We start from the raw sequence: 20,721 nt of genomic DNA on the forward strand, positions 1-20,721 counted from the left end.
ACATAGTAGATGAGGTTGAAAAAAGACATGCGTCCATCAAGTTCAACCTATGCTAAATTTAGACAAGAGATACTTTATCCCATATCTATACTTACAGTATATTGATCCAGAGGAAGGCAAACAAAAAAAACCCAGTGACATACAGTATCATACGGATATCTCATAAGGGGAAAAATACATTCCTTCTTGACTCCAAGAATTAGAAATCAGATTTCTCCCTGGATCAACGACCTTCTCATATTTACTTATTTGGTATATCCCTGTATACCTTTACTTTCTAAAAAGATGTTCAACCTTTTTTGAACAAATCTATTGTATCTGCCATCACAGTCTCCATGGGTAATGAATTCCACATTTTAACTGCCCTTCTGCAAACAACTCTTTCCTTTGTTGCTGGTGAAATCTCCTTTCCTTCAACCTTAAGGAATGACCCCGAGTTCTTTGTACTCTCCTTGGAATAAATAGTTCTTTGGAAAGCTCCTTGTATTGTCCCTGAATATATTTGTATATACAGCTAAACCCCGTTATAACGCGGGTCTCGGGGTCCACCCCGAGACCACCGCGTTACTAACGGGGTCGCGAGAAAAAAAAATGGCCGCCGCTTTAGCGCATATTCATCCCGCGGGACAGGAGATGGGAGTGGGCATGTCTCTCCACTCCCCGCTTCCCCCTGTCACCGCGGGACAGCCCGCGGGGCAGGAGATGGGAGCGGGGATGTCCCTCCTGTCCCCGCTTCCCCCTGTCACCGCGGGACAGGCCGCGGGGCAGGAGATGGGAGCGGGGATGTCCCTCCTGTCCCCGCTTCCCCCTGTCACCGCGGGACAGGCCACGGGGCAGGAGATGGGAGCGGGGATGTCCCTCCTGTCCTCGCTTCCCCCTGTCACCGCGGGACAGGCCGCGGGGCAGGAGATGGGAGCGGGGATGTCCCTCAGGTCGCCGCTTACCTCAGATCCCTCCACGTGCCCGGTGCTCCCGCTGCCTGCATGGGGGTTTCTTCTCCCCACCGCTGTCCCCGGTGCTCCCGCTGCCTGTGCGGGAGGAGGGGGGGGAGCGGGTGGTGGTGCTGGTCGCGGCCTTTCCTCTGCTCCGACCCCACCCCCCGTCTGTGTAGAGTGAGAGAGTGTGTGTGTGTATGTATATATGGGAGAGAAAGTGTGTGTGTGTATATGGGTGTGTGTATGTGGGTGTGAGTGTGTGTAAGTGTCTGTGAGTGTGTGTAAGTGTCTGAGTGTGTGTGTAAGTGTGTGTAAGTGTGTGTGAGTGTCTGTGAGTGTCTACGTGTGTGTAAGTGTGTGTAAGTGTGTGTGAGTGTGTGTGAGTGTCTGTGAGTGTGTGTGAGTGTGTGTAAGTGTGAGTAAGTGTGCGTAGGTGTGTGTGAGTGTGTGTGAGTGTCTGTGAGTGTGTGTGAGTGTGTGTAAGTGTGTGTAAGTGTGTGTGAGTGTGCGTAAGTGTGTGTGAGTGTGTGTGAGTGTCTGTGAGTGTCTGTAAGTGTGTGTGAGTGTGTGTGAGTGTCTGTGAGTGTGTGTGAGTGTGTGTGAGTGTCTGTGAGTGTCTAAGTGTGTGTAAGTGTGTGTAAGTGTGTGTGAGTGTCTGTGAGTGTGTGTGAGTGTGTGTGCGTGTCTGTGAGTGTGTGTAAGTGTGTGTGAGTGTGTGTAAGTGTGTGTGAGTGTCTGTGAGTGTCTAAGTGTGTGTACGTGTGTGTAAGTGTGTGTGAGTGTGTGTGAGTGTCTGTGAGTGTGTGTGAGTGTGCGTGAGTGTGTGTAAGTATGTGTAAGTGTGCGTGAGTGTGCGTAAGTGTGTGTGAGTGTGTGTGAGTGTCTGTTAGTGTCTGTAAGTGTGTGTGAGTGTCTGTGAGTGTGTGTAAGTGTCTGAGTGTGTGTGTAAGTAAGTGTAAGAGCCGGAGCAGGAGGTGAGCGGGAGGTGGGAGGTTTGACAGGGAGGGGGGGCGTGGCTTGAGCGGAGGGACCCGCTACTCTCCCCCCCCTCCCTCCACGGACTGCAGGAGGGAGCTGCTATTCTCCCCCCCCTCCCTCCACGGGCTGCAGGAGGGACCCGCTACTCTCCCCCCCCTCCCCGGACTGCAGGAGGGAGCTGCTACTCTCCCCCCACTCCCTCCACTGGCTGCAGGAGGGACCCGCTACTCTCCCCCCCCTCCCTCTACGGACTCGGGCTGGAGCACTCATACATACACACATACACACATACACACACACACACACACAGGCACTCACGCACTCATACACACACACGCGCGCACACACATGCAGGCACTCACGCACTCACACACACACACACACACAGACAGACACTCGCACTCACACACACAGACCGCTAACCCCCCCCCCCCGCCGCAGTACAGGACCCGCCGTAGCCGCAGCGCAGGGCCCCGCCACCCCCCCCACCCCCCCCACAGCACAATGACTTCCCACCCCCTTAACTTTGTCAAACAAAAGTCACAAGACGTTGTACAGGCAAAATACATCTGTTAAAGTGCAGTTGTCTGTTTATTTCTATATAATAATTGTGTGCAGTGTGCAGTGTGTGTGCAGTGTGTGTGCAGTGTGAGCAATGAGGAGTGTGTGTGCAGTGTACAGTGTGTGTGCAGTGTGTCAGTGTGTGCAGTGTGAGCAATGAGCAGTGTGTGTGCAGTGTGTCAGTGTGTGCAGTGTGAGCAATGAGCAGTGTGTGTGCAGTGTGCAGTGTGTGTGCAGTGTGTCAGTGTGTGCAGTGTGAGCAATGAGCAGTGTGTGTGCAGTGTGCAGTGTGTGTGCAGTGTGTCAGTGTGTGCAGTGTGAGCAATGAGGAGTGTGTGTGCAGTGTACAGTGTGTGTGCAGTGTGTCAGTGTGTGCAGTGTGAGCAATGAGCAGTGTGTGTCCAGTGTGTCAGTGTGTGCAGTGTGAGCAATGAGCAGTGTGTGTGCAGTGTGCAGTGTGTGTGCAGTGTGTCAGTGTGTGCAGTGTGAGCAATGAGCAGTGTGTGTGCAGTGTGCAGTGTGTGTGCAGTGTGTCAGTGTGTGCAGTGTGAGCAATGAGTAGTGTGTGTGCAGTGTGCAGTGTGTGTGCAGTGTGTCAGTGTGTGCAGTGTGAGCAATGAGGAGTATGTGTGCAGTGTACAGTGTGTGTGCAGTGTGTCAGTGTGTGCAGTGTGAGCAATGAGCAGTGTGTGTGCAGTGTGCAGTGTGTGTGCAGTGTGTCAGTGTGTGCAGTGTGAGCAATGAGCAGTGTGTGTGCAGTGTGTCAGTGTGTGTAGTGTGAGCAATGAGCAGTGTGTGTGCAGTGTGCAGTGTGTGTGCAGTGTGGCAGTGTGAGCAATGAGCAGTGTGTGTGCAGTGAGTGTGTGTCAGTGTGTGCAGTGTGAGCAATGAGGAGTGTGTGTGCAGTGTACAGTGTGTGTGCAGTGTGTTAGTGTGTGCAGTGTGAGCAATGAGCAGTGTGTGTGCAGTGTGCAGTGTGTGTGCAGTGTGTCAGTGTGTGCAGTGTGAGCAATGAGCAGTGTGTGTGCAGTGTGTCAGTGTGTGCAGTGTGAGCAATGAGCAGTGTGTGTGCAGTGTGTAGTGTGTGTGCAGTGTGGCAGTGTGAGCAATGAGCAGTGTGTGTGCAGTGAGTGTGTGCAGTGTTTTTTTTTAAAAACGGGAGCCACGGGAAAACCGCGTTATAACCGAATCGCGGTATAACGAGGCGCGTTATAACGGGGTTTAGCTGTAGTTATCATATCCCCTCTTAGGCACCACTTTTTAATGTAAATAAATCTAATTTTTCTAGCCTCTCCTCATAAGTTAGATTGTCCATCCCCTTTATTAATGTGGTGGCTCTTCTCTGCACTCTCTCTAGTTCCATAATGTCTTTTCTAAGGGGTGGTGCCCAAAATTGTACTCCATATTCAATGTGTGGTCTTACTAATGCTTTATAAAGGGGCATAATTATGTTTACTTCCCTTCCATCCATTGCCCGTTTAAAGCAAGATAAGATCTTGTTTGCCTTTGCAGCTACTGCATGACTCTGGGCACTATTGCTAATCCTACTGTCTACCAGCACTCCTAAATCCTTCTAGATCAATGATTTCCTTAATTTATCCCCATGTCAGGTTCTAGCCTACAGAACCCATTAGCATCCACCTGGACTGCTAATGCTCTTGCTTCCAGACTCTGAAACCTTACACCTTTGCACCTGTCCCATGCCTCCAGCCAGATCTACATAAACCTCCCTTAACTATCCCTCCCTTGCCTGTTTATTGTGGTTCCTCCAGCACTGGCTAGGTTCCTGTATTCACTGCTGCTGCTGCTTTTGCTGCTATTTACTGTTTCCCTGTTCCTCAGCCCCAGTCCTGTTCCCAAGTCCCAGTCCTGTTCCTGAGCCCTAGTCCTGTTGCTGTCTCCTTGTTGCTGACCTTTGCTTGTGACCCGACCATGCTATCTGCCACCTGCCGCTGACCTCTGCTTGTGACCCCGACCACGCTCCCTGGTTCCTGCCACTGTGATCCACTCCAGCTGTAGATCAACCCATAACAGAATAAAGCACTGTCATGGATCCCGCCACAACCGACCAGAACCTGGCTCAGCAGTTTGCTTCCTTGGAACATGTTACGGCCAGCTTCCAGGAAAACCAAGGACATGTTTACAACCGTCTTGGCCACTTGGAAGCTCAAACACATGACCTGCATGCTGCTCAAAATGCTGTGCCTAGGCAAACTGCTCCCTGTGTACCCCTTCCGGAATTTTTTTGGGGGAAAAAACGACAATTCCGGGGTTTCCTCAACCAATGCTGACATCTATTTCAGCTATACATCTATAGTACTAACAAAGCCAAGGTGGGACTAATTATCCCCCTGCTCATGGATGAGGCACTTGCTTGGGTCTCCCCTATGTTAGAACAGGATAGCCCACTACTAAGGGATTTGGAGGGATTCATTGAAGTCATGATTTTGATTTTGAATGACCCAAACCATGGTACAACCGCTGAGGCTTTGAACAATCTTCGCCAAGGAAGACGCTCAGCAGCTGAATACACTGCTGAGTTCCGCAGATGGGTTACCGATACTGAAGGGAATGAGGCCACTCAGAGATATCATTTTAGTCAGGGTCTCTCTGAGCAAAATAAAGATGAACTGGCCCATTTGTGCCTCCTGAGGGGTTTGAGGAATTTGTCTGTTTATGCATTCAAATCAATCAAAGGCTTACTGAAAGACGTTTGGAGAGACAGGGGTTCATGCCAAATTACTCTGGGGTTAGAGATGTTAGCAACCTAAGACGTGGAAATGAGGGACACTATCTTGCCGATTGTCAGAAGAAGTCCAGAGGGTCCTCTTTTCCAGAGGAGAAATCAGCCGCATGCCCTTTCCAAGACTGTATTCTCTGCCTCTCAAGGAAAATATTCCCCTTTTCTACATCTGCACCTCCTGGTTCCAATTATAATCGAGGAGGGAATACAACTATTTTTTAACCACAGTAATGATCGACTCTAGGGCGGCAGGGAATTTTATGGACATTGAATTCACCAAGAGTCATTCGGTACCTTTCATATCCAAGGAATCACCAGAAAGGATGGAAGTCATTGGAGGTTCTCCCTTGAGCTCTGGACCTGCCACCCATGAAACAAGCATAATAAGATAATAGCACATATGAACATTAAAAAAATAAAACATAACCAAAACATGACCCAGCATATAGTAAATTAAAGTTGGCACCAAAAGTAAAATAAAAAACTAACTACTGGCCACTAACCCCTTAATCACCATATCGGTTATTAACCACTATGGTAATTAAGGGGTTAATCCCATCCCGCTATCAAACCAGGAGGCCTAACCACATTCCCAGGGGCAACTACCCCCACCCCCAACAAACCAACTAATTGGCACAGTTGCACAACATGCCATATGGGCATGGTTTCAATCTATGGCAGTCAAAGTGCAAGCTGCAAATAAAAAAACCCAGCCCCAAATAAAAAAAAGACATTCAATTTGAATAAAATAAAAAAAAATGCCAATAAACCAATTGATTGGCACAGTGGCACACCATGCCCATACTATGAGCATGGTTTGCCACTATGGCAGTCAATGGGCAACCTACTGTACAAAAAAATACACAATGAAATAAAATGCAATCCATGTGTTTCTTATCTTTGCTGTCTTCACTGTCTTTGCTGTCTTCACCCTCCAAATCCAACTCCAGCAGCAACAGCAGCAACCTCTTGACTGACGATGCAATGGTTCTCAACAGCCGATGGTAGACCATTTATCCGCCTGGGCCTGGTTTGCTATGGTTGAGGATAAGAAGTGTGTGACTGATACCTCCTTTGGTGGGTGGTGGGTGGTGACTTTCATCTTGAAACATCACATCTGGAGAGACGTAATGCAGTAGTTCGCAGACATACTGTTGCCTCTCCCAAACGTCATGTGCTTGTTTCGCAAATGTCCCCAGGCATCCTCGACTCTTTCCCTATGCACCACTGCATGACAAATCACGCAGTGTACCACCTCAGAGAAGCTCATTGAGCGATCACTGGGCAACTGAGAGTATGTCCAAACCATATTTGGTGGCTCCTCTGGGCAGAAAACTGTGCTCCTGTGACGTCTGAAAGCTAGGGGAGAACTCCCACTTCACGCAATCAGGAGGAGAAGAACCAGCCATATAGGTGCTGGGCGAAGCGTATACAGGTGGTGCAGTTGAAACCATATCCAGGGCAATAGATTCAAAACCTTTGATAGGGTTAGACAGCCAGATAAAACTGGACACTGCTCTGGCAACCCCTGACACCAGCTTGACCTGCAAGTGCATGCAATATGTGCAACTGCAACTGATCCTCCTACACCTGGAACAGGTGATCCTATGTGATAGAAGCTTCAACAGTCTGTGTCAGGAAGGAACCATGTGTGGTCAATTACAATGAGGAAATAGCAGGGGACAAAGGTGACACTGATATCAGAGTTTCAAACAAACAGTCCACAAGAAAACCCAAATCAATTCTACTACCTGCTTTATCTAAAACTTCGCTATTTTTCACAACAACCTGTTACCTGGACACAGGCTGAACAGGTTGAAAGTAAGCATATTAATATGATAAGTCCTAATTCTACATGTCTCACCATCTAGCTGCACAATGTAGTTGCACTTGCTTAACAACGTAGTTGCACTCATTCATCTTTATGAGAACCATGTACGGTCCAGACCAGGTAGCCATCAATTTGTTCTGCTGAGTGGGCTTCAGAATAAGTACTTGCTGTCCTGGGATGAATGATCTACTACGAGCATTTTGACCATACCATGTCTTCTGCTTGGTCTGAGATTCCCTGAGATTAGCCTGTGCTATCCGCATAAGCATTTCCAACCGGTCTGTGAGATCTACCACATACTGCATCACAGATACATCAGTATTGTAGTCTCCCCTTCCCATCGCTCATGGAATTGGTCAAGAGGTCTCCGTACCCTGCGACCATATACGAGCTCGAAGGGAGAGAACCCAGTAGATTCTTGCAGTACATCCCGGTATGCAAACAGCAAGTGCTGCAGATGAATCTCTCAATCTTTCCCTTCCACCTATATAATAGCTCAAAATCTGCTTCAGGGTACCATTAAACCTTTCACAAAATCCATTTGTCTGGTGGTGGTAAGGGGACATGCGCTGATGACCCCACATGCATCCCAGAGACAATGTAACAATTCACTCATGAATTGTGACCCTTGATCAGTTAGAATCTCACTAGGGAATCCTATTCTAGTGAAGATAGCTAACAATGCCATAGCTACTGCACTATCATCGATGGTGAAAAGGGCTACAGCCTCAGGGTATCTGGTAGCAAAATCTACCAGCACGTGTACAGTATGTAGCACTTGTCAGACCATTGGGGATCATGAGGGGTCCCACTAGGTCCATAATTACCCTCTTGAAAGGTCCCCCAATTACCGGTAACGGGTTCAGGGGTGCCTTCACATGATCACCTGCCTTACCTACTCGCTGGCAGGCATCACAGGTGCAGTAGAACTCTGTCACTGCCCCAATGCCCCTAGACAGTAGTAATTCTGCAACAACCAGGCTCTTATCTGGGTGACCCCCTGATGCCCTGCTAGTAATATGAGTGGGCTACCTGTAACAGTTGATGCCTATACTCCCTCGGTACCACTAACAGTCTTCTACCTGTCCAAACCCTATCTAGAGCTGAAGAAGCCTGCTCTCTATACAAAAGCCTGTGGTGCCATGAATACCAATCTGACCCACTGTCCGAGGCAGACTCGGACGCCTGGAGTCTCATGCCCTCCAAGCTGGAATTAGCCCCCTCCGCATCCCTAAACTTTTTCCCTAATTCTGGCCACCTACCATTAGAAACAGGAACATGTAAAGGGGAAGGTATGTCAGCACACTGTCGTGACTCAGGTCTTGCTTACCTGCCTGGTTTCCTTGGAGACCTATGGAACTGTTGGTCCCAAATGTAGGGGGACAGCAACATCCTCAGGTGCAACACCTGAGCTATGACTCCTGGTAATCGCTGCAACAGGAGCCAGTTCTGCCGTAAACACATATGAAACATGCCCCAGGTGATTACCAAGGAGAACCTCTTCATCTAACACGGGCAATACCCCACCTCCCTCATGCCTCATCCCGCACCCCAAACCAGGAAAACCCAGGAAACTTGAATGGACCACGGTCCATCATCTGGCATTGTTACATGCATTCCTGTGCCTGGGAGAAAATCCTCTGGCCGGACCATATCAGGTCGGACCAGGAAAACAGTGACACCAGAGTCGAAAAAGCCGGCTGCTTGGCGATCTCCGGTGGTCACTTGGCGTAAAGGCTTCTGCCAGACATCGTTGGATTGCTGGCCGACTGGCACAACCTGATGTCCCGCTGTCTCCGCTGCTGGTCCGCTGAGGGCAAGTGTAGGTTCCTCCTACGAAGTCCCTCGCTGGGCTGGTTGGACAGCTGCACTTGGCTCCTCTGTGGTTGCCAGTCACTTGGGCGACCGTTTTTGCAGCTGGAGAGCGTTGCCCCTGCTGGGGACCATTGGACCTCAGATGGTGCAGACAGTCTGGCTTGATGTGCCCAGTTTTATTGCATTGATAGCACCGCCTCTCATGCTTGAACTCTGCAGCTTTGGGTGCACTGCCCTCGGCTGCAGCCTTGTTCTTCCACTGCGGAGTGCTTTTGGCTCCCTTTGCGAAGTGCCGTGTCTTGGGTAGCCCCTTTTTTCCGCACCAATGCCCGGCTGGAAACAAATTCATCTGCCATTTTTGCAGCTTACACAAAGGTCTTTGGTTTGCGGTCATGGACCCATTCTCTCACGTCTGAGTGACGCTGCTGCAAAAACTGTTCCTAAACTATCAAGTCCAGGAACAAGTGGTACTTAGAAGCACCATACCCCTCTACCCACTGGGTCCCATGCAAGCCAGGTGGGACCCAAACCACAGGTAAGAGTATCAGTGGCGTTTTTCCTCTGAGCAGAACTTGCCACTGTACGCTTCTGGGGTGAGGGAATACTGGGTGAGTAACAGGGCTTTCATGTGTTCATAATCATTGCCATCCTTGCCGGTAATTGTCTGGAGAGTCTCTTTGGCAGCGCCAGACAATAACAGGTTTAGACGCAAAACCCAGTCCCGTTGTGGGACCTTGTATCAGTGACACTGGTGTCAAAGTTTTTTAAGAACCCATCAATTTTATATGTGCTATTCACGAATTTGCCGAAGCTGTGGTGGTCCACTCGGGGGATAGCTTGCTCCCCATTAACAAGGTGGGAGTTCAGGGCTGATGTCCCTTGTGTGGCTGCAAGCAGCCGGACCCTTTCTTCCAGGGTAGCCCCCTCTCCCCATGAGGCAAGGAGTGCATCGATTCCAGGGGTGGACAGTCTGCTAGCCACTGGGGCTACCACTGCTGCACTCCCTGAAACCGGTCCCCCCACAATGTCCATGTGGATACACGCTCCCTCCCCATGTTCTTCCTCCGCCACTGGTGCTGGAATAACCTCCTGCTCCCTGGATTGGCTTGTGGCAACTGCAGCTGAGGGCATGTCCCCCTCGGGTTAAGCAATGCATGCTTCGTGAGCTTCTAAGTCCTCCTTAAGCAAAGCCTTTGACCGACCGACCATCCATCGGTAATCCGTAGCTCTCACATCAGGCAACAATCTTGGCTCGGTCCCACGACCGGTACTGACCAAAACGACTGTCCATGTTCCCCTGATGGCACTAAACTAAGTGACAATGAGAACCTGTGCTTTCTCTGCTTTGTAAAACGTGTGTACATTACCACTTGGTTTGGAAGCTCGCAATCTTTCAGTCTCCCTCTATGTTATAAGACCCTGCAGGATTTTAAAACATTGGCTCAATGATCCCACTTCATCCACCAGTAAATATAAGCCTGTCACTGGAGACCAGGCATTTACACCTTTTTACCGGGATCATTCATTGGGCAAAACCAAGAAGTAAAACAAATTCTCATTTATTTAATTGAAACAGACGTACACACAGTGGATTACAATTATACAGAGAAAAACACACTTACTGGGGTCTAGGCTACAAAACTAACCTTTCCTAGTAGAAATAGCTCAGAAAACAAATTCTTTACAAGTCCTTTAGATGACCGGGACTAAGCTCGAAAAGTCCTGGAACAGAACTTGGCATGCAGTTCCTGCCTCCACCGCTCTTTCCACACTGGGGGTGCTGAAGTCCCTTGACCGGGTGTGAGTACCAAATGTCCTTGCACTCTTTTCAGCTTGTAGTTCCAGCCGCGATCACTACGTTCTCTTATCAGAACTTGGCCCCGAAAAGTGGGACTTCTTTTTCTTTCTTTTTTCTTTTCAAGGATTTCTTGTCTTGAAATTTCCAGCCGGGTTGCGTCAATTTCTCACAGAGCATCTTTTGGTCAGTTCAAATCTTCTGCTGCTGTCTTGGCGCTTACAATCTCCTGAGCTGATTGGTTGCTAGGTTTCTTATAGGATTTCAGTCCCATTCAAAGAATAGCTCAGCCAATCCGAGCGTGGGAATTTTGCCACTAGCCTATCAGTGGTTTTCCTGTACCCTGAAGCTAGACGGGCACGATTTTCAATTCTGCAAAGGGGCATGCGCCAACCTGGCACCTCTGCCTCTTAGCATATTCAACCCCCACCGAGCCAGACACCTCAGAGTCTGGGAACGGGCAAATGGTCACCTGATAGCCTTCATTCATGCCAGGACTTCGTTACTCAAGGAGAACTCTGGTACTCCTCCTGCCTTAACACCTTGGCATCTCTGTGGCTTTCAAGTCTGGGACCGAGCAGACTTTGTGGCACCAGCTTGGTAGCAGTTGGTCTCGGAACCATGGACTTTGAAATCCCCAGCTTATACACCGTGCACCATGCATTATACATTTGAAACAAACCCGTTTAATAAAATATATTTGGATACGGTGTGTTGCTTAAACTGTCAAAGTCCTTCTTTGGTGTCAGGGATAGAATAAGAATTTATACTTGCTGTTCTCATTAGCCATATCCCTGCCACACTGCAAAAACCTGACTTTACATTTTTACATTAAATAAACCTAGCAGCTTTATCTTATACCTGGAGCACCCCCTGAACCCCTATACAAGGTTCAGGGTGACTTGGGCATGAACTGGGCATCCCCCTCTATACTAGGGCCTCCTATATGGTTTTGGGGATACCTTCATCCCCTATGCCCCTTTTACCTTTCTGGTCTGTGCTGAAGCAGGGATTCCTGGCGGTGAGCTTCAAGAAAGTTTTCAGGGTAGGATTTTGACCGGAGCATTGTGCTTCAATGAATCTGAGAATCTTACCTGATTCCCGGCTATATTTCTGAGGTATCCAGCAACTCTGGAACCCCACTAAATAGCCACAATCTGCAAAGACTTTCTCTGCAAAACCCACTCTGAACCTCATAGCCTAGCAATCTCTGCTTGCTGGCACTCCGGGAAAGGCAAAAACATAAAAATTATTATTGTAGCATGTTTTACACCCATGTACAGTAGTACATACACAACAGTCAGGTCTAAGAGCTGACACTCTAGGACCCCAAAACATGGATCAGGGGCAACCAAGTGGACTTGACCTTTATTAGTGAGCCTGGTTACCCCTTCACCGTCACAAGGATCCCTCTATAATACAAAACATCAAGTTAAGTTTGGGGATATATGTCGTATTAAATCTGCTATTAGGGGTGATGTTGGTGTTGTGTTCCCACACAGTGGAGGGTTATAGGATGTTAGTCAACTGAATTCCTCCAATTTCCAGATAATGTCTATTTTCTTTGAGAAAAAAATCCTTTTGGTAGAGTTATTCCTCCCCAGGTCCTCCTCAAAACTTATATTTGGTCTAATTGAATGTTTAGGTCTCTTTCCTCCTATGATTGTGGGATAGCTATGTGGAGAAATTTAAAATTCCTTAGTTTTGAGCGTTCTCTAGATGAGTAAGTGGCTCATCATGGTATGGATGTGGGAATTCTTACCTATGTATATGTCTATTCTTTTTGGGTTTTAAAAACATGGTGATCCAGAGCTCTAGGTGTTACCTTTATTGATTTTCTATCAAATCGGCACGTCCTGCCATTTGGGTACCTTTGTTTATTGGCTCTCGTGCGGCACCTCTGCAACCGCTTACACGTTGTCCTCCATCCATATCCGGTCTCTCGGGGGCATGTTTTCTTTAGCTGGTTCATCTAGAAGGCGTCTCCACAGTCAGCTTCTCCAACCGCTTTTGGTATTCCTCTCTCTCTGTCAGGCAGCACTTTCACACTGGTTAAGACAGTGAGATTGGTTAGGATAGTACCATGGCTCCCCCCTGTCCATTTCCAGGCTCTCGGGGCAGGATGGTATGTAGCATCAATGGACCATTCCGTGTGGAATTCAGTCAGTGTAGTCTCCTACGGATGGTTCCAAGGTTCACAATACTGAAGGTTGCACCCTACGTGTTTCATCTAACATGTTTCCTTAGGGGTAGTGCATATTGCTTTAACTAATTTGATTGATATCTGAGGACCTATATTGATTCTTGTGTATATATACTTTTCATAGCCATCCATAGTGAAGTCTATGCACCAGAGTTATTCTCTCCTTCTGCAATTTCTTGTTGGTGTGGATATACCCTCTCTGGCTCACTATCGATTTATATTACCAAGATTGGGAAAATGTAATCACAATATCACATTATATTGTCACCTATATATATTCACATTAGTGCCCCACACTTTTTTTTTCATGAACCAAATTAAGATGCAGTCACACATCTCTACTGGTGTTATACAGTAGGTAGACAAGTATGGGGTCTGCTAGTGGGTCAGCAATGATGCAGATGGGAGAGGCCCGAATAAGCTGGGTGCTGCTATGGGAGAAGCTGCAGATAAGTGCAGTACAGTATGAATAATTTGATGAAGGAAGAGGGGAGCATAGTGCAAAACAGGGAAGTACGGGGAAGCCATAAAAAAGATTTTAGGTTCCGTTACTCTCATGGTAACACCTTGTTTCTGCTCCACTCATCCTGGTATTGGAAAGCAGCGAACCCATTTTGTTCAGCCAATACCGGACCATGTTGGAATCAACGCAGTATTAAGTCCATACTTGAACTCGGTTACTGTATCCTTGTGACAATAAATACAGCATTTGTTGTGTTTATTTGCTTCAATACTGTTGTTGGCTTATTTTAAGTTTTTCATCATTTTCCCCTTCTTTCATTGCTGATAAAGTTGGGCATCTTTATATACCAGTGTTTATCCTTTTTAATTTGTACTTAGTTTCACTGTTTCTCTTTGGAATGATGGACAGATGACTGGATATTTTTGTGATATGAGCCTTTACCATTATGTTACACTTATGTTACAGGTGGTGCATTAGGGCGGAGAGTACTTTTGTCAGTCTCAGAATTGAAGTATGCAGCTAGAGTTGAAATAGGGGGATTTTATTTACAATCCTATAATTTCTAAATTGTCCATGAACCTAGCAAAGATCATAGACCTAGTGATTACATATCAAAGCTTCACTCAAAATGTCATGGTTGCATAAAAACATCATCAGTGGAGAGTTCACATCTCAGCACTCAAAGCCAAAGCTTACAAATACTCAGATGAAAAAGGAAACAAGATAATAAAAGCTACTTGAAAAGCTGTCATTCAGAGAGTAAGAAGGGGGAAGTGATACAACATAATAAAACAGTGTTTCTAGTTTCTTGAAAGCAGAAGAAAAATATGGAAAATAACAGTGACGAAACAAAGGTAATTTTATATTTTCAACAATTATTTTGTGGAACTTTACAGCAGATCATCTTGATTACAGTAAAATATTTTCCAAAAAAGCACCATACTGTTTAAGCAAACTACAAGAAAATCATTGAAATACGGTATTGATCAAAATACGTTTGATAACTATTGATTATTCTTTGTTTTCATTCTTTAAAGCATTAGGTACTACAGATCATAGTAGTTTGTATCACATGTACTTTTCGTGAAATATTCACTTTTAATCAGCGAAAACTTTTTTATACAAAACCATCGGGGTAAATGTATCATTGCAAAAGTGGTTCAAGTTCTGGGGCAAAATAATGAAACTGTGATGGATTGGATAAAATGCCTATTTCTTCATCTGTAATACTTTGCTATGATTCCTTACTCAAAATGGCTACCACAGCTACCCCTCCCTTCAAGTAAGGAAGATGGCACCGAGGAATTCCCCTCAAATGCTGATGTGTCCAAGAAAAACTACAAAAACAAGACCATAAATCACAACAACAAGACCATACAAGGACGAGACCTAACAAAAGAATCACTGAGCTGTCTAGCTCTTTTGCATACAAACCCCCTCCCCTACAGCCCCTGTATATGAACGCAGGCTCTGTAGGAATAAAGTCAGACATTATCATACTGAACGTGTGTCAGCGTGATCTTTTCTCAGTGCACGCATTACCTACGTAGGAAAATAATCTGGACGGGGACAGATACTCTGCAGACGATTGTTCTGATCCAAATCAGTTGGCGCCCAACGTGGGGCTCTGGGTTTTGAACCAACGGACAGCCGTGCGCAGAGGGACCGGGGTGGACCAAGTGCGGACGCGGCAGGAGACTGATCACCTCTGGAGTACGGTAAGATAACATTTATTATCTACCGATACGCACTGTCTCCGCTGTTGGTCTATTTCTGTGTCTCATACGGCTCTCCGAAGGTCACCTAAAGACAGGTAGATATCTTGCCCAGAGCCCGTTTTAAACTCAAACCTGTTACCTAGACTATCTGTCACCCGGTATATGTTTACATGTTGTATATGTTAGTCAGTGCCGCAAGTGGGAGCCCGGAGTGGAGTGGGATTTTTGTCGGCTGACTAGAGGTCGTGTCATTGTACGTTGTAAACTTGGTGGAAGGAGGGGTAAAGGGGGAGTAAGGTATAGTCGGTTCAGAGAGGAAACACGGGAATCCCGGTAGTGACTGTGCGGTTTGGCGCGTTGCGAGGGAAGGAGTGTTTAGCGCGTTATGGTTTGGTAACTGCGCGGAATCCTGCCGATTGATCCCTGAACAACCTTTCTCTCTCTCGTAATCAAGTTGTATGTTATGTCCAAAATGTGTTTGTGTATTAGTGTTGAGAATTCATGAGGACGGGTGGGGATTGTTGAGAGTAGAAGAGATAGCCCATAGGTGCTTGGGCGATAACCCCTAGACGTTAAACTGCCCGAACTCCTGTTTTTTTCCGCGTTAAGGTACGCTTTGCAGTAGGAAAAAGAAAGTGAATAGGAAAGAAAAGGCAAGTGAATTTGCTGATAGATAATCAAGGCATATGATTGTGTTGTGAAAGTAAGTATTGAGGGTTATTTTTATGAAAGGTTTATATGCAGGAATTGGGATACAATTAGAACCTGTGTATATTATTTGGAAGGGAAATAAAGTGTTATAAGTGAAGGGATAGAAAAAAAAAAAAAAAAGGCAGGACATTTTTGCAAGTAATTGCAGTATAGAGAAAAAAAAAAAAAAAGGTGCAGTTTTAACATTTGAGCACAGGCAAGTAAGACAGGGAAAGGAGTCTTAGCCTGCCACCTAGTGGCCGAGAGAGAGAACAGAACAGAAAAGAATGGGACAGCCCTGGTAACATTTGAAAGCTTTGTTCGTGCTGGCCACACGAATGGGTCTTTTAAAACCAGAAAATATTCTTTTTCCTTCTGTTCTAATGGCAACTAGAAAGAGGGGTCTTTTTCTGTGGGAGGGAGAAGTTCAGGGAGTGCAGTCTTGTGTGTTTTTTGAATCGCACAGGGAAACATACCTTACGTTAGTATGAGTCAAAATAATTCTGTTGATGGACAGAAGGGTACCGCTGCATTTATTTTATCATTGCCAGGACAGAAGTTACTGTAATATAATAAAGTAAAAAAGAAAGCAAGTAGGCTGTTTAAAGTATGTAGTATTACTGCAGCAGAAGGCAGGTTACAGCCAGAAGAGTGGCGAAAGATATTGAAAGAAAAGAGAGGAATTTTGAATGATAACAACCTGCTGAAGATAGCAGAAGCCTGGTTTAATGTTACCAAGGCTGTCCAGAGAAAAATGGACCGAGCAGGAGATAGAAAAGGGAGGGAAGATTGTTTTAATTGTGGTGGGACTGATTTATCTATGCTCACTCCTTTGTTACCTTCGCTCCCAGCTCCAGCAGCACCCCCACCTATACAACCCACTACCCCGCCCACGAATGACAAACCAATTTTGACTGTTTATGTAGCACAACTATATTCTGTGATGCAGGCGGATGGTTCCTATTACACCCCGACTGTGCCCCTAATGCCCCTGATGCCAGTCCTTTCACCCCAAACAATCACTGCCCCAGCGTTAGGGATTCAAGTCTACTCTGACACAACAATAGCACACAGACCCAGCAGCAGTGTCCACTATAGTACGCCTGGTAGTTTTGACTCAGATAGTGAGTCACAGGCCGTTGCACAGGAGGCAAACATGACCTGGAATATTAACCCCAGACACCCCCCAGTATCCGACCCCTGCCCATGGTTATATGGGCAGACGCCCAAGCAGGTAGAAAGCGCCCCAATAATGTATGTCACCTCACCCCCTTCCTGGTAGACACAGCCAGGAGCATAATTAGAGCTGCAGACATACCTGACCCTTCTTATTTGTCTGATATTGATGTTTTATGTGTGGGGGTAGATGGCACACCGAGCTCTAGCCCATTAACACTGCAGATAGGTCCCTACCCTGAACTATTTGCACGATTTGTAGTTTCCTCCACTTGCCCGCTTAATCTGCTTGGCACTGATGTTTTGTCCAGGTTACAGGCCTCCATAATATTCTCCGAGGACGACACCATTGATGTAACCTCCCCGCTCTGGGAATCAGATGTCTCTGCCCTTTGTTCCCTTCCGATACTTTTGGCATTAGCGGACAAACCCTCAGCTGCCAGTATACCGCCCGCTGTCATGGATAGGATCCCGTCCAAATTATGGTCCACAGGCCCTGAGGATATCAGGCACCTAAGGGTACCACCCATTGTTGTACAGCTCAAACAAGGGGCCCGCTTCCCCGTAAACTGCAATACCCCTCTTTTCCCTGTGAAGAAACGCACCGCGAAGGGTGAACCTGATAAGTATAGAATGGTTCAAGATCCTCAAGCAGTAAAAGATGCAACCATTGTACGATGTTTTAACAACAAATCTTTTCCAGATGACCCCAGAGGCTTCCAAGAATTTCACTGTTCTCAAACAGGTAATATCCTCGGCCCCTGCCTTGGGCCTCCCAGACTATGATTTACCCTTTAAGCTTTTCGTATCAGAACAAAATGGACATGCAACTGGAGTGTTAACACAGCCACACGCTGGCCGATGTCGACCTATTGGTTATTACTCCAGCCGTCTCGATGCTGTGGCTCGTGGTGGACCGTCCTGTCTTCGTGCTGTCTTTGCTGCTCAAGCACTGCTGGATAAAACTCCGGATATCGTTCTAGGGCATGACCTAATTCTCCTGGCACCACATGACATTGCTGCTATTCTTAATCAGACACTGCCAAAATATCTGTCCGCTGCCAGACACCTCAGGTTGCAATGCTCGCTTCTCATTCCAGACAATGTCACCCTTCTCCGGTGCCAAGTGCTTAACCCCTCCACTCTTCTTCCACTTCCCGAGGGGGGAGATGTGCAGGGACACGAACAAGAACAAAGCACAGCTGGAGTCGACCTACCCCATGATTGCTTCGAACTCATGAAGCTAGAAACAGCTCATCTGCCCACGGTGAGTGAAACGCCGATACAGAACCCAGATCTAATCCTGTTTGTGGATGGTTCTCGATAAGCTGATCAACAAGGCACCTACCATACGGGTTATGCTGTCACCACAGACACTGTGGTCCTACTGGCAAGCACACTACCGTCAACAGCATCTGCACAAGAAGCCGAACTACAAGCCCTCACTGCAGCGTGTAAACTGCCAGAAGGACAAACGGCGAATATCTACACTGACTCTAGATGTGCCTTTGGGGTAGCACATGATTTTGGCGTCATTTGGCAAACCAGGGGATTTCTGACAGCAGCAGGAACACCAGTGAAACACAGCTCAGCCATACAAGCTTTGATGGACGCCCTACTCCTTCCAAGCCATGTGGCCATCCTAAAGGTAAAAGCCCATGGGAAACTGAACACCGAAGAAGCCAGAGGAAACCATCTGGCGGATGCTGCGGCAAAACAAGCTGCCAGCGGGATACGAGAAGTGGAAGACGAGTGGACACGACAAGGATGGTTCCGTTAATGCAGAACCTCCCAGTGAATCGAGAATATCTGAAGAAGTTGCAAGAATCTGCAACAAAGGAAGAAAAGGAAAGCTGGAAGAAAAGAGGTGCATCGCCCCAAGAAGGAATTTATGAGTACAAAAAGAAACTCTGTCTGCCACGGGCACTGTATCCTGCTGTGGTACAATGGGCACATGGAGCAGCACATCTCTCGAAGACTTTTATGAATGCACTGATCGACAAATACTATGTGGCGCCTGGAATTACCCCAATGACTATTAATTTCTGCAAATTATGTACAATTTGTGCAAAGTGTAACCCAGGATGTGTGGAAAAACCACAGCAGAAATATCTTGCAAGGCCCCGCTTTCACTGCTACGTTAGCTAAAGAAATTTGGTCCGCGCTAGGGACCACCCTTGCTTTCCACACCCCATACTATCCACAGAGTAGCGGAAAGGTAGAAAGAATGAATGGCACACTGAAAACTAGAATGTTGAAAATGGCCCAGGAAACAAATATGCCCTGGCCAGATAGTCTACCCATTGCTTTGTTCAGTGTTCGATACACCCCACGAGGGGAATATGCTCTATCCCCATTTGAGATACTGTTTGGTACTGTCCCAAACTTGGCTGTTACTACCCACAGCAGTTACAGATGCAGTCTGATGTTTTGACCAAATAGGTAACTGCCCTAGCGCAAGAACTAACCAATATGCATGGTCGAGTGTTTTCTTCTATTCCAGATCCAGATCTAGATACCGGGACTCATAAACTCGTGCCCGGAGACTGGGTGCTTTGTGAAGAAATTTGTAAGGAAACATTCCCTAGAGCCCAGATATGATGGTCCTTTCCAAGTTCTGTTGACCACAGCGACATCAGTCAAACTAGCTGGCAAGAAGGTTCCAGCTCCCAACAAGGACACCTCAGAAGGAAAATGATGCTATATATCCTTTGCTTGTTGGGTCTAGGGGGGGCACAAGAGATTGCTATCACCCAACATGAAGGGGTAGTCACGTTTTGGTATAATTCATACAATACTCATGTAGCTACCTTCTCCTTTGATTATTGTAATATAGTCCGCTGCCCCTCAACACGTTGGCAATATAATCGATACAGCAATGTCGGTTTCAGGTCTACTTATATATGTGTAACGGATTCCTACTGGGGAAAGGAATGTGATTACTGGGGAGCAGTAGGATGGAACACGGGAACAGATTGGGGATACCGACCACAAAATGGTCTAACAAGGAAAGACGGGATGGCAAAAGATTCTTGCCCAAATAGGCATCGCAATAGTTATTATTTTTGTTTTGTTTGTGATTATTGTCTGCTGTGTTCTCCCATGTTTTAAAAAGTTTATGACCAAAGCTGTTGACAATAGCACTCCTACCTTTTTTCTGCAGTCAGATAATAATACTCCACTCTTGGAAGATGGTCCATTTACTCCGTTACAGTCCCTCCCAGTTAAGTACAATAGTATAAACCCATAGGGACAGCATCTGACTTCCTTATGTGCAAAGTCTGTGGCAAGGGGGGTCATGGACAAGCCATGACTCGTCTAACGTACAGCACAAAAGAGTTCCCAGGCACATCTGGACAGATGAGTTAGTATACATCTAGGGACAGACTCAGAAATAGACATTTCAAGGGGGGACTGTGATGGATTGGATAAAATGCCTATTTCTTCATCTGTAATACTTTGCTATGATTCCTTACTCAAAATGGCTACCACAGCTACCCCTCCCTTCAAGTAAGGAAGATGGCACCGAGGAATTCCCCTCAAATGCTGATGTGTCCAAGAAAAACTACAAAAACAAGACCATAAATCACAACAACAAGACCATACAAGGACGAGACCTAACAAAAGAATCACTGAGCTGTCTAGCTCTTTTGCATACAAACCCCCTCTCCTACAGCCCCTGTATATGAACGCAGGCTCTGTAGGAATAAAGTCAGACATTATCATACTGAACGTGTGTCAGCGTGATCTTTTCTCAGTGCACGCATTACCTACGTAGGAAAATAATCTGGACGGGGACAGATACTCTGCAGA

Source organism: Ascaphus truei, chromosome 5 (genome assembly GCF_040206685.1).
Source record: "Ascaphus truei isolate aAscTru1 chromosome 5, aAscTru1.hap1, whole genome shotgun sequence".
NCBI lineage: Eukaryota > Metazoa > Chordata > Amphibia > Anura > Ascaphidae > Ascaphus > Ascaphus truei.